The sequence below is a fragment of the Rhea americana genome, unplaced genomic scaffold, assembly GCF_003343005.1.
Source record: "Rhea americana isolate MKP2758 unplaced genomic scaffold, rheAme1 scaffold_418, whole genome shotgun sequence".
Classification (NCBI taxonomy): Eukaryota; Metazoa; Chordata; class Aves; order Rheiformes; family Rheidae; genus Rhea; species Rhea americana.
This window is the reverse complement of record NW_028186555.1, coordinates 102,719-117,169: the sequence shown is the minus strand read 5'-3', so window position 1 is coordinate 117,169 and position 14,451 is coordinate 102,719.

Genomic DNA, 14,451 nt, shown 5'->3' with positions numbered 1-14,451 from the left:
AAAAAAAAAAAAAAAAAAAAAAAAAAAGGTGCATTTTGGGGATTTGCTATAGATTTTCGATATGACAGGAAATTTGTCACATAGCTTCAGATTTGTTTTCTCTTGAATGAACTGAGCTTGACCATCTTCTAACTTAATGGAGCAGCTGGGAGAGAAGTAAATAATAATCTCTCCAGCTTATTATTTGAAAAAATATTAATAAATTTTCTCTGTAATCCTGCTTTAGCAAAGAGTAAAGGATATTATTCTCAAAGAAAATGGCAAGAAAATGATTCTAGATCAGGATGATGTTGTCTTTTCTTGCTTTTGTAAATACTGAGGCCATGGGCTTACATGAGCCAAGAGGGCACATGCTGCTGCTGCTGCTAATAATAATAATAATAATAATAATAATTATAAAGATATCTGATAATAATGGCATATACTCATACAACCTTCGGTGCTTCTGCTCTGTCCTAAAATTTAATAGTCCTAAACTTTCCTGAGTGTCAGAAAAGATTGGATTCACTTCTTTTGCGAATACAGTTTCAATCTCCTGAATAACTGTGACCATTTTCAGGAGTGTATTATTGCATGAATTTACTTTTTGATAGGCTGAGAAGTCAGGAATGTTTCTACTGAAGAAAGGAAAAGACTTCAAGGCTCCTTAAAGAACTTTAACGCTGGTGTATTGAAACACCAGAACTAAAAATAATGCAGAAATATAGAGCAATATTTTCAGCATATATTTAATTGAACCTAGTACTGCAGTCAGTGGAGATATCAATTTTAATTGTAGGAAAACCACTCTAAAGCTGTCTGTATGTCTCACTGCACATTTCCATATCTTAATATGTTTAAATTTCTTTTACATTTCACCTTAATTCCTGTGCTTAATGCTTATTTGAAGGTGATTAAAACATCTCTCTAATTGCTTTTACTCTGTATTTCTGATTGGTACTTAGATTTAATTACTTCTTAACCTACTTTTTTTTCTAGGAATTCATTAAGCACTAGCTGCACGTACACAGCTGTATGGAAAAAAATCTCTAACAGGGACAAGTAAGTACAACTTGCGTAGCATTTCTACTCTTCTCATTTTAATCACCAAATATTCTGCATGCTTCAGCAGGAATCAGTAAAGCTGTATTAAATGAACAGTGGAAATTCTCAATTTAAGATTGATATGAAAGGCACTGATGGATGATACATAAAAGAGAAGGAAGAAAGGAGGAAACCAAAAGCATCCCAAATAGGACTATGTTGGGAAAGCCAAGATTTCACTGAAGCAGCAGCATTTCAGGCTTAATTCAGACCTGCGTTAGGTAGATAAAGATGAATGTGAACTTTAAGTTATAATTAATCTTCATTAAAGTAATTATCTCTCCTAATGAAGAACTTGCTGGATGGTGATTGTGCATTGGAGTATGAAACCCTAACTAAATAAAATCAGTTTCGAATTTTTCAGCTTCTCTGTCCAGTAATGAACAAGATTCAGAAAGTATAGTTTTTGGCATAACATGATATGCTCATAGTGCTTCTAGGATTGATATCACCTGAAATGATGAGCATAGACTTTGTTTTGGTTCCCTCTCGCCTGTTATTTTCATCCACATAGACTATTTCAGCCTTTCTTAGCATGGCTCATTCTATTTGGTTATATTTTTCCCCAGAAGTCACACCTAAATACATTTCATACTTAAATAAGCTGACTGAACGGTGTTTATATGGAAGGGTATGTTTTATCCCAGTAATCTGAATTATTAATCACAAGAATATAAATTAAGATCTGCCATGCTTATGTTTTGTAATATGTATGAAAATTGTTTATTTATTTCCATGCTGTTACGATGAAAAGAAATAGACTGATTCTAAGTGACAACCTACTACAGTGTGAAGTAATTAACTGAATTATGTGCACTCTTCAGTTAGGATCACTTTTCATTAACTGCACAAACCCATAGAGACAGTAAAAAACAAAAAGGAAAAAAAGAAAAAAAAAGATGGGAGAATAGCAGCAGAAAATAAACACTTTCACAATGTTGGAAATGTGGATGAAATAGTTATATCAATAGATAGTAAAAAAAGTCTGATGGGTGTGTGTGAGAGTGTATTAGAGGAAGAAAATGAAATCTGAATCTTCTCTAGATTTCCTCATAATTTCCTCTGGCAGATTCTCAAGTTGCTTAGATGCATACTTTCAAAACTATTTAGTCCAATTATTTTCACTAGGAAATAGTTATCCTGTTACCTCTGACAGTGTGGGTGTTAGACTCTCTGTTTAGCTATTTTATTTATCTTATCTTACTTTATATTCCTCCCCTGACCTCCGCATTAATACTGTATGCTTTCCAGGCTACATGTCTATCTCCTACTTTACCTTTGTATTAGTGTCATTATAATGAAATCCCGGCTTCAAGAGGGGGCCCTGTATCCATAGCAGCAATGGAGCAGTCAGGTAAAGAAAAGTGTCCAAAATAATTATGTTTTATCAGATCCAGGGAATTTCTTATAATTGAAATTAATCAATTTTGAGGTGAAGGTTTTCCTCCCCACCTCCAAAAGCCCCAGAACAACATCTTGTCATATTTGTCATACTGTGAATTAGATTATCAGATTCAGACTGATTTTCATAATTTTAAAGGCCTTGAACATTGATCTGTCTTCTAGAATTATTGAGACTGATCAAAGTGCTGTGCAACCAGAAAGAAATCAAGCCTGATACCCCAAACCAATGTCACAGAATATTTACAACCATATTTTACATTGTTTGTCTTTTATTTCTCTCTCTCTCTCTCTCTCTCTCTCTTTTTCTGTCTATTGGTGGTTTGTCTTCAGGGCAAACAACAGCACTAGCTGGTCTCTGCTGCGTTGATGTGCAAGAGCTATGAAGAGCAGGAAAGCTGATGGCATCTCCAGGTATCCTGGGGAGTCTGGAAGGAGTGACCCTTCCCTGAGGTCTTCTGGGATGGAACTGGACTCTGGATCTGAACCATAACAAAATCTTACGAAGGTTGTAATATCTTCTTAGGGACTGGGCCTTCACAGAATCTGATAAGTCTAGGGAAACTAGATGGATGCAGGAAAATAGCTTCTATTGTCAATGAGAATTCAATTTTACCTTGCAAAATAATTTTGATTGGGTCTGCATTTCTTTGTGTCTACATGGTATACAGATAAATTTATCTATTGTTAGAGGAAGACATACTATCAGGGCTTGTGGATAATTATACTGTCTACAATGACATTTGTGTGATATTTTTGTAAAAAAGGTAGGAAGTATCAATACTTTTTCCTATAGGCCTTGGGGATCATCTATCATATTACTGGCAGAAAATTTGATTGTAGAAGCTAGATTTTGGGGCCAATGAATAGTGAAAGCTTTATATATACATAAAGGGCTTATATATATATATATATATATATGTATATATATGGGGCTTAATCCTTCCTTTTTTCAAATTGTGTACAATTTCTCTGAAGTCACTGAATTTATGTTAGATTGAGGAGCTGATCCTTATTGGATTTTTTTAAGAACCCATTTGTTATGTTATCATCTTTTTCCGTATCTCATTAGAAGTGATTTTTTAAGAGATGCAAACTGATTCCTGTGTCCCTGTGCAGGTGAAGATATGTTTCTATCTGGCATAAAATTTGCACTAATGAATTTGAAGTCAGTTTAGTTCACTGTGACTTTGCCAGCAGTGGATATTTGAGTTCTCCTTGGGAACTGATGTGGGAAAGTATTTATGATGAGCAAAAGGGAACACTTTGAAAAGAAATTTTTGTTCATTACTAAATGCCAAAGGCAGGTCTTTGTATAAAATGTAGGAGGTACAGCCACCACCTCAGTGGACTTTGATTCTGAGCATATAGAGGTATGAAGGATGGCAAGATCGTTAAAGAAAGTAGTTTTTTTCCTTAATACTTGACTCATGCAAAATGCATCCATCTGAAACTACCTATTTTAGCTTTGACATGACCAAATTTACATACATATGAATGAAAGAAGTTGCAGAATTCACAGTAAAGAAAAAATATAATAAAAAATGGTAATTACTGTGTACTGTGAAGGAAGAAAACATTTTTTTTTTCTGTGAGAAGAAGATACTTATTTTACTAAAGTTGTAATGAGACAAGAGGGCAGGAATTTGCTGACTTTTGTAGAGCAGTAAGTAGAGGCTAAATGCCTTGAGCTGGAGAAATTCTGAAGAGACAGTTAAATGATTTGATTTCCAGGTAGTGTAGCCCTTGGAAAAAATCAGATTCCTGGGAATTTTAGAGTATAAACATCCAATTGTTGATGACATTTCTTATTAGATGATAAAAAATAAAGGATTGTATTTTTAATAAAAAAAWTTAGAATTTATAGGTTTTTTTAATATGCTTAAAGAACAAATTGTGAGAAGATGAACTGAGAGGGCCTGAGGTCCATACAGGATGCACACCTTGCAGGTACAGTTATAGTTATTGTAAATACCGTATATTCAAGTGGTCATTGATGCAATTAGTGAACTTTTTTGCATATGGGTAACTTAACAGGTGGCATAATAATGGACACTGGGTAAATATTAATAAGAGCTTAGTATCCATGTTGTTTTCTCTCTGTCTTTCAAATACATTAAAGACTTTTGGCTGTTGGAAGCCAAAGTAAAGTATACAAGGAAAGCTTCACAATACCTGGTTAAATACAAACTTATCCAAAGCTCAAATACAGGAGTAAGCACTGATTCACCAAACCATTCTATTTCCATGACAGCTGTCAAAATCAGACATTTCAAATATTAAAAGTATTTTTATTACCTGTTACGAACATATAAATACTTCTGTCATAGTGTCAAATGATACTCTTTCCTTTCCCAATCACTTTGATCTTACAGTATGGGAGAATCAAAGACACAAAAATGTCTTGAAACCCTTTGAGAAGTCCCCTTCTGCACGTAGGCGCTTGTCAGAAATTCACTCATGTTCATTTTTCATGAGCATGCATTTTCCTTGTTTTTGCATCTTTTAGGGAAGACAAAGCACATACACAGAGGGTAGCTGGAGTACAACAAGGTGCTGTTGTAAATACTGCTGAAATTGGAACAAGATTCAGGCTATATTACCTCTCTCCTTCACTCATGCAGAGAAATCTTTAAAGTGGAGATCCAAAGTAGCTTTGGTGCACCATTGACACATCCACAGTTCTGAATAAGATCACTGAGCTGCCCAGACCTGGAGGGATGCTGCAGAACACACTCATCTGTCTCTTCCTTCATAATTCCTCAGACACTATGGCTAGAGTTGTATTACTTTTTAGAAGCTTTGACAGCACTGCTGAACATCACTCAAAACAATGCGACAACATGGAAGACAACAAGGAAGGAGGAGAAGTTATCTTTGGTACAAAAGTAAGAGCAAAAAAGATGGAACTCCTGGGGAGCTTTAAGATTTTTTTTAGTTGTTTTTTTCCCCCCTCCTTTTCAAGGGGAGTAGAGTCTCTATCATTTCTAGAGCAGCAGACACACAGCAGGTGGTACTTTCTAAGAAACGTAAAGGACAATATGATTACATTAAATACATATACATGAGAAGTAAACGTGCAAGAGTCATAGAGATGTTTCTGCTTCCTTTTCTTCCTGAAAAGAAAGTAAAGAATAAAGGGGGGGGGGGGGAAGGAAACCAAAAGAATGTTTTGTCAGCTGTTACATTCACTTATTTTGAATACATCTGAGCAAAGTCTTCTCTTCATCTCAAAGGCTTGGGGTTTTAGAGTGTCCACTGCAGAGAAATCCCTCGGAATTTTTGATTCAGTTGGGACTGAATAGGTTCAGTTTTGGTGCAGTAAAGATATTTAGCAGTGACATGATGTTATTCCATGTGTGGTTTGTTATGCAGAATTTTGGATCTATCCTAGAGGCCAATCTAGCTGTGATTGTCAGTTCAAGATTTTATTTATTTTAGCAAATATGCAGTAATTTTCACTGGATAACAAGTTCTGTATTTTTACGTGGAGTGCTAACTCATCAAAAAGTTGCAAAGGCAGCTGGATTTATTATTATTACTATTATTATAATTATTATTAATGTCCTAAACTAGTAGAATTACACTTGTGTGTGGTTCAGGACATTAATTTGCTGGAGAATAAATATTTGTTTATTTTTCTTTATTTTTTTCAAAATCAACAGAATTTAATGAAATATTTGTCAAACAAAGCCCTTGTTAAACAAAGGTCCTTTTGAGGCATGCTCACATTCTTGTAGGGATCATAGATATCATCTGTTTTTTGTTGTGAGATAATGAACAATGAAGAACATTGAAATGTTTCTTTTTCAGGGCTTCYGCTTGTGTACATATCTAGGTGAAGCATACCAGCAGCAAAGGAGGAGAGATTAAAAGAAAAAAATAACAATAATTAATTAAAACTTTTGAGGATAAAGTCTGCTGACTAGATATTTCAGGCTTTACATAAAATACCTTCTCCAATGAAATGTAACTCTCAGGAAATGAGTGCTAAACCAAAGCCATTTCCTTTGCTGATACACTAGATGTCAGGATCTGTGACGCATCTGTATGATTTCTAAACTGAAAGAGGAAGTCAATTTATTTGGAACAAACTTTAAGCCACAAATAAGTTGCTGTATATTGGTGGAACAGTTATAATTGTTCATGTGTGCCTTTACCCTGCGCCTGTCAAAAAGAAATACGAGACAGCAGGAATGAGCACTGAGAGAAGAATGAACAAAGAAGATGGCATGAAAAATGAAAATGAGGAATTTTACTCAGTTAACAGTTTTCAGTATTTGTGATAGTGATATATTTTCTGGAGAATATAGTGACAGTTGTCCAGCTCTCCACAAACATACTTTCTTTTCTCTTCCAATCTCTGGCACACTCCCACTCTTATCTTTTTACAAACTCCCATTTCTTCTTCTTCCCAAGTCAGAAARGGAGTAGGGGAGCAAAACTGTCAACAGGACAATTGTTTTCAACTTCTCTCCTCAAGGATCTCAGTCAAAGCTGTCAATAAAGTAATTTTCATAACAAATAAGTACAATCCTAAAAGAGGTAAAGTAAGAAAGGATGAAGATTGTTTCATGTGATCCTAGAGTCTGAACTTTCCAAATTAGTATTTATTAAGTAGTCTCAACAAGAGCTCTGATTTTGCAGCTTTTATAGCATTTGAGAATTAAAAAGATTGGGAAAGAGGAGGAGGGGGGATGAAGGATGGAGTAAGGGCCTAAACAGATTTTGGAAAAGATTATGATAATGTGTAGGGGCTGGTACACAATATACAGAAACTGAAAAAGCTGAAGAGAGGTTTTTGATTCTCAGTGACTGAAGGACTTTCACTTATTGAATTCTTCTTTTAAAACCTTGATTTCAGTCAAGCTAATAACACTGTCACCATTGTATCACCTTTCTCTCAGTGTCTTGTACAGCATTTTTGGAGAGTAGAGGGGTGTCTAAATATGGCCTACAGAAATTCAACTGCCCACTAGCTGCTGGCAAGCAACTCAGAAGGGACTTTTTAACTGTAGCTTGGCAGAACTGGAAAAAAAAGACTGACTACAGAGCTTCTTCCAACTGTTTGAGGTGTAGGTAAAGGTGTGGGTGTTCAAAATGGCTGGCGTGGCCTGAACATCCCTTGCAGAGGAAAGGGGAACGTGACTTTTTGTAAAAAGTAATCTCATGGGCAATGCCTGAGATGCCACGTGCCCAGACATGGGATCAAAGGTGAGGGAATGGCAGGAACTGCTAACTAATGAATTCTGTATGTAAGCCTTAGCCTGAAATATTTGTCTTCTATTCTCTAATGACAGGTTCATATTTAATCAAATTTAATCTAAGCTGTTTTGTCTAGATTTTTTTTTTTTTTTTTTGATTGGAAGATCTACTCTGTTGTCTGAAACATTTGCCTCAAAAGCAAATGATTAGTGCATGGAGAGTTTAAATCTTCAGTTACTGTCAGAAACAAAATATCTCAAAGAAATCAAAGAGTTTAATTATCACTATTTTAAGTTTTGATTAAGTTTAAATTTGCTCAAGGCTTTTTTTCTCTCATTAAAACCTGATGAATATTCACTGTTCTCCCTTTAATTTTGCCTTCAAATACAATCTTGCATTTCTCAAAGCTTTTATAGTTATTATACCCTAATCTTCTTCAGGTACATAGATCTTACACTAAGCCACTTGCCAAATGTTTACAAATGATAACACCTTTTGGGCAATTTTTTCTCCTTACCAAGTTATCTCTATTACTGTGGCCTGTAAAGTCATGAGTTCTTCAGCTAAAAAAAATGAACTATAGTTAGAACACATGTTAGAAATGATTTTGAGAAAGGAATTGTAATAAATATAGAAGTCAGCTATTTCTGTTCATTAGATGCCTCTTGGAAAGGGTGGAGTCCACTTTCCTGATCTACTACAAATGCAGATGTCTGCAAATGATAATGCAAAGCCCAAACAGCAAGGTGGGCAGGAGTCCCACAGTTGCTACATGGCTGAATAACCTCCCGTTTATTACAGCACTACATTACAGCTATACTTCCTGTGTCTTGTATGATCACTTGCCCCTATTAAAGTTTTTCAAATGATAGCAGATTTTCTTATCTCACCCTTAGGTCCTACACGAGGAGCAGGTGGACTTGAAAAGCCGAATCTCAGGGCTGCTTATGTAGATGTATTAGCCTTTCTGCACCTCTATTTCTTATCTGTGGAGGGGACAATATGGCAAGATAACAGCAATCCTCTGCCACGTAAGAATAGTATGAGGACAGAAAAACTGTGTAGTGAGTATGGATTAGTGATAGCAGCTCTGTGAGTTTCTGAGATGTAATCTTTCTCCTAACTTCTGTCATTCTTGAAAGAGACACTTTGGGATGTTCTTTTTTCAGTCCCACAAAGACCCTTGGATCTCTTTTGTGTGTGTGTGTGTGTGTGTGTGTGTATTTAGGATCACCAATTTTTTTGTACAGGTGAGATTTTATAACTCTTTGGACTGTTCTGTTTGCCTTACAATAAACAGCAAAGCATGATATGGCAGATTAAGTATCAAAAGTATGGACTATTAGGCCAAAGACAACTTGTTGTTTTCTTTCATTTACTCAAGTCTATTGTGAAATAAATCTGTTTAAGGGTGTAGGTGTGTGCACTGACAGAAGATGAAGGCACTAGGATATATGTCCAGATTGCAAGGCAATTTTGTATCCTTAAGATACTCTTTATCCTGTGATAAAACTAGACCATTTTTAGCAACCAACACTATTTCCCTTGGCTTTTCCCTACCATTAAAAACAACCAAGCAAAGCTCAGAGAACAGAGGAGCCTGCAGTAATAGGTATGAYTTTATGATAGTTAATTAGGCAAAGTGGGATTTATACAGTAGTGTGGCTGTCTGCATCCTAATATTTGCTGTTGGTCATCATGAGACAAACGATCCTGGGCAGATAGACCTTGGTCTATGAAGGAGAGCCATCCTTATGTCCTCAGGGTTGCTTCAATTGCCTTTATAGCTGATGAAGGGAAATAATTTCATCAAAAGTGGTGTAAGTTAGGGACTTAGTATGGACACTGATATAGGATGAACTGTGCCTTAGAAGTGCCACTTCCTTTCCTCTGGCTACAGAAGGAGTAGCAACTGGATCAGGAATAGACTTCTGTATTTTAGACCCTGAAATCTGGACAAATAAATCCTATGTGATAATTATGTGATCTGCTGACAGGCAACTGCTTGTGTGAGCAGAGTTTCCGGATCTGGTCTGATCACACACATCTTTCTCACTCACTGAGTAGAAAATTTGAAATGAACTCAGGGATTTTGGAGGTTTGTTGGAAAATTATGGAAGAGTAGGTTAGGTTCTGCTAGTGTTGCCAGACAGGTCACAAGTTTCTTCTTCAAAGTCAGAGCTGTATGTTTAAGTGGCACACATGTGGTCAGTGTCTGGTGGCCCTTCTTTAGCATTGAAATTGGATGTTGTGGAAAGGTGACACTATTTTGCATGTGTATGAAAGAGACAGAGTCTTTATATGGCACAAGGTATAGTTGGTGGTACTTAAAAATTGACATTGGTCTTCAGTAGAACATTAATATTTGCTATTAGAGAATGCTATGAGCCATGTTCAAGGCTTCTTGTAGTGCTTATGAGGAATAATGCAGATACTGGAATAGACATATATATTTATCTCAAAAAAAAAAGATGTCACATTTAATGTTTATTACTGTGACTGCATATACTCAGAACATTAGAAAAATGTTAAACTGTTCAAGTATATTGAAATAAACAATTACAAGAAAACAGCAAATGATCTCACAATCTCACTTTCCTTATTGTAATAAAAATGTTACATGGTTTCTAACATATTTTATATGTTTTTAACGTTTCTGTGATTGTAGAGATATAGAAGAAGTTTCTGTAAAGTTGCTTTCCCTATCTGTAATTTTTAATTTGCACATTAATCTTTACTCTGAGAAAAATAAATAAATAAATTTCAGATGCAACTGCAATAATCCAGATTTTCAAAGCATCTGTGTAAGATGGTGTGAAACAGTCATCAGCGGATTTAAACAGTATCCAGAAACTTAAAAAAAATGTGCTTTTATGGTATACAATTTTTATTTATAAAATGGATTCCCTCCTTCTTTTACAATTCTATTGTGTTTAAAGTTTCCYGTGAAGAATAATGTATTTTTGTATATCAACATTTTTAAAAAGTGTGAAAGCATTTTTACTTTTGCCTCWTTTTAGTATCTTCCTCAGAGATAAAAAAAATATGAATTTGAAATATGAATATCAGAGAAAATATTAGTAAAAAAGATTTTAGTGATGAAATCAGAGACCAAGTGGGTATTAGGCAATATTACTGAATGACAGGAGTGGAGTTTTGCTGAGGAATAGAAAAGTGCATTTATTTAGTAGACTGTGAGTGAGTTAGCATTTATGCCATGTCAAAAAGGACATACTTCACGCAACACTGAATGGAAATATTAGGTCTTAGTAACTTGCATAGGAAGTGTGCAGCTATGTTAATGTTAATTTTAGAAGTTCACCTGTGTTTTGCAGATCTTGAAATTTCAAATGCTGAGAGATTCCTTGTTGTAGTTTTCTGTCTGAAAAGCTAACCGTGAAATTTGTGTGAAACTGCCTGTGCTTTGACAAGACTGTATAATGAAGAACAGCTTCCAAATCTGTTCTACCACAAACTTTAATGTATTTATTTGAATTTATTTTAAAGTCAGTGTTTCTTTCCAACATCATTTCTACTCGAGAATATGCATTTTAGTGTTAGGAAGGCTTGGGCAAAAGAGTAATTTTTATTGCCCCCTTTTGCAACATATTTGAAAAAGAATAATTGAAGAAAAATTTTATAATGTTGCTATATTCGTCTGAAATAGTCTTACTCTTTCAAGTTTTGTCTATGTGGACATGTATCTTAAGCTTTTAGGCTAATAACAGCTCCAAGATGGGTTTTTTCATGAATTGCAGGCTCTTGTGGATTCTGAAGGGATGTCACATTTCTTACCAGCCATGTCTGTTATAGAAAAGAAGGCTTTTAAAAAGAGAATAGGAAGTGATACTCAGGTCAGTGGTGTCTCATTTAGGCCAAACAGAGCACAGATCTCAAGGATAAAACTGTTTCCTTGTCAGGGGTGTTCAGTGAGAGTAAAAAAGGTGACATGCTGTTAAAGTTGGCAGTATTACAGCAAAGCTGATGGTGCCTATGACAAGTCCCAAGCACTGGTAGAACAGCGAAGCTGCTGAGTTCTGTAGTCACTTGCTCATCTCTTCTGTGTGTTGCAGCCTGGGATCCATCTCCTGCATTAAACAGAGCTCCACACTCATTGGAGCTGCATGAGGAATTGGAAGACAAAGCATTTCCGTGGTATTTTTGACACGGGGAGCAACCACAGAGGCAAAGCGAGACTGTAATAGGGCTTTAATGCCCTGTTGAACCTCTGCAGGCTTTTGGCAATAAGTTGAGAGATTAAGTGGTTGTTTCCTAATGTAGCACAAAGAGAATTATGTGAGTCTGTCTTCCTTTCAAGCATCTTCCTAATCATTGGCTGGCTTATTCTAGAAAATACATTCATATGATGCTTCTGACAGGGCTGTCATCATTTGAAATGCTTCCAGACAGGAGACTGCAGATCTTTCACTTTTCTTTCCTGCTATATTTGTGTGTGCTCATGAGTAATATTTATTCAGAACTCTGCTTAGACCTGAAGTTTCATTCTTTTCTTTGAAAATTCCCTTAGAAATGCAAGAAAATCACTATCATCTTAGAAACTGTGTGACTTTATTTTCTTTTATTTTCCCTCCAATCATTCATGGCCGAAAACAACCCATGCAATCCAGAATTCAGGACATACTCCTCTTCTAGTTACATTCTCCTTTACCTTCTTTACCTTCTCAAAGTCAGAACAGCTTTCTCTTCATTTAAGGACAATTTTGTCAGGTATCGCTTTCCCTCTCTTCCMCYCTCTCTCYCTTTTCTCTCTCCTCTCTCCTCAGATGCTGTCATGTTGGTGTTCTAACCTCTGAACCGTGATATTAAAAATGGGAACTATGTTTCCYGGAGCTTCATATTATCTCAAGAGGAGCTATATGAGATCTTTTAGATCTCATTTTCTCAACTTTGTCCCCCTTTCGAGATTTTGAGCCTCTGTTTTTACAAGAATGAAGACATCATTATTGCTGTTAGTTACTTTATTATATATATCATTTTTAGTCTTCTCTTATTTTTGTTAAAAAGATTTTCTTCAAGACCTTCTCATTTGTCCAAGAAAATTATCAGGAAGAAAGGTTACATTGCATCCCTGTAGAACTCCCAACACTTTCCGAATCAAGATTTTGAGATGTAAGCCATGACCTCACATGTGTTAAAAGGCCTGCAGACAACAAAATTACCTGACTATGCAAATATGTTTGGATCAGACACTGACACACATTTATACTCCCATTAAATTAGCTGTGTCACAATAGAAAATTTGCCAGCCTTATGCTTTTATACCACTGCCAAGCTAGCTGCAGGAGAGCAGTCATTTGCTAACTTGGTGGAAAGCTCTAGAGCTGTGGCAGCCTGAAAGTGAAATGCTCATGTGAAGACTGCAGTATTTTTTATAAGTCCTCTCCCTGTTCATACTGACAGAGGAACTCATGGTGGTTATTTTCAAAGCTGCATTTGGAAATGTTGCTAAAGATGGAATCTAATAGTGACTTTGTTTCTCTTGTTTCTTTGCAAAAATGACTGGGGCTGGGACCAATAAGATTAAAAGGGGACATGTGTGTTTAGAAGGTACCCAGCAAAGAAAATATCTCTTTTAGGGTTGTTACAGATGGCTAGAGTTGGAGAAATATGTTCCTGACTGATGATGATATAATGCAGCTTCTTGGAAGTACTCTGCTACACTGGGTAATCTGGTTCTGTGTAGCTGCTGTGTAGTTCTGTGTAGTGTGCTGTGTTTTTTTGTCCTTGTTAAGAAAAAGCATGCTAGGGGATACTAATCTTACAAATCCTAGATTTCATAGGAAGCCTGACTTCGTCCATGAATGGTATCACAATGCAAGTTCAGTGAAGACAGCTGAATATGGAAGTATCATAATTTTATTTTCACTAAAAATATTGCACGTTACCACTCAGTTTAAATTAAAATGAAGGGGATCATTTCTCACATAAACATTTTCTCATTTAAGTTGCCRTGTCAAGTCAAGGATGAAATCAAGAGAATTTTGGCAATTATGCAATAAAAATACAATGTATCTGTGAGATAAGAATGATTTTTTTTCTAAAGTAGATTAATGAAAAAACACTTTTTTTGTGAATAAGTTTATGTTGTGTTGGGCAAATAAAGTGTTTCTTGAGGATTTCAAGTAGAGATGAAGAGAATGCTTCCAAGCCAGCAGTGGCCTTTTCCATTTCATGCAAGCGAGATTTGCTCAACTAGGTCCTCAACTAGCATAAATACAAATAAGTCATCTGTAGCCCAGACTGGGGAACAGTGAGATCTTTCATACAATCTGAATTAGCATCTGATGTCTTGGTTTCTTCCATTACACTGTAAATATTTGACTTTTGGATTACAGTAGTACAAAAATCTTAATTTTGTTTTAAAAACTTGAACTAACAAGGTTTGCTGGAGAGACGGGATTCAGCATTCAATTTACTAGTTCACTGAGCAAGCAAGAGTAGTAAATTGGACCAAAAAGAAGACAAGAAAATAAATGAGTCAGGAGGTATTACCTCACTACTCTGAACTGATATTGGACAGTGTCTTCTTAAACATACTCCTTCCTAAATGGGGGGAAAAAAAATTTGATTTTGAAATGTAACTAACTTAATACGGAGGCCAGTATAGTATAATTCAATTGGCATCCTCATAAGCTTGAGAGAACCACTGTGTCATCCGTTATTATCTATACAAGTCTGTGACACTGTATTCAATGGAAAGTCAAGGTATATTAAGCATTCAGATTAACAAACATTTTGAAA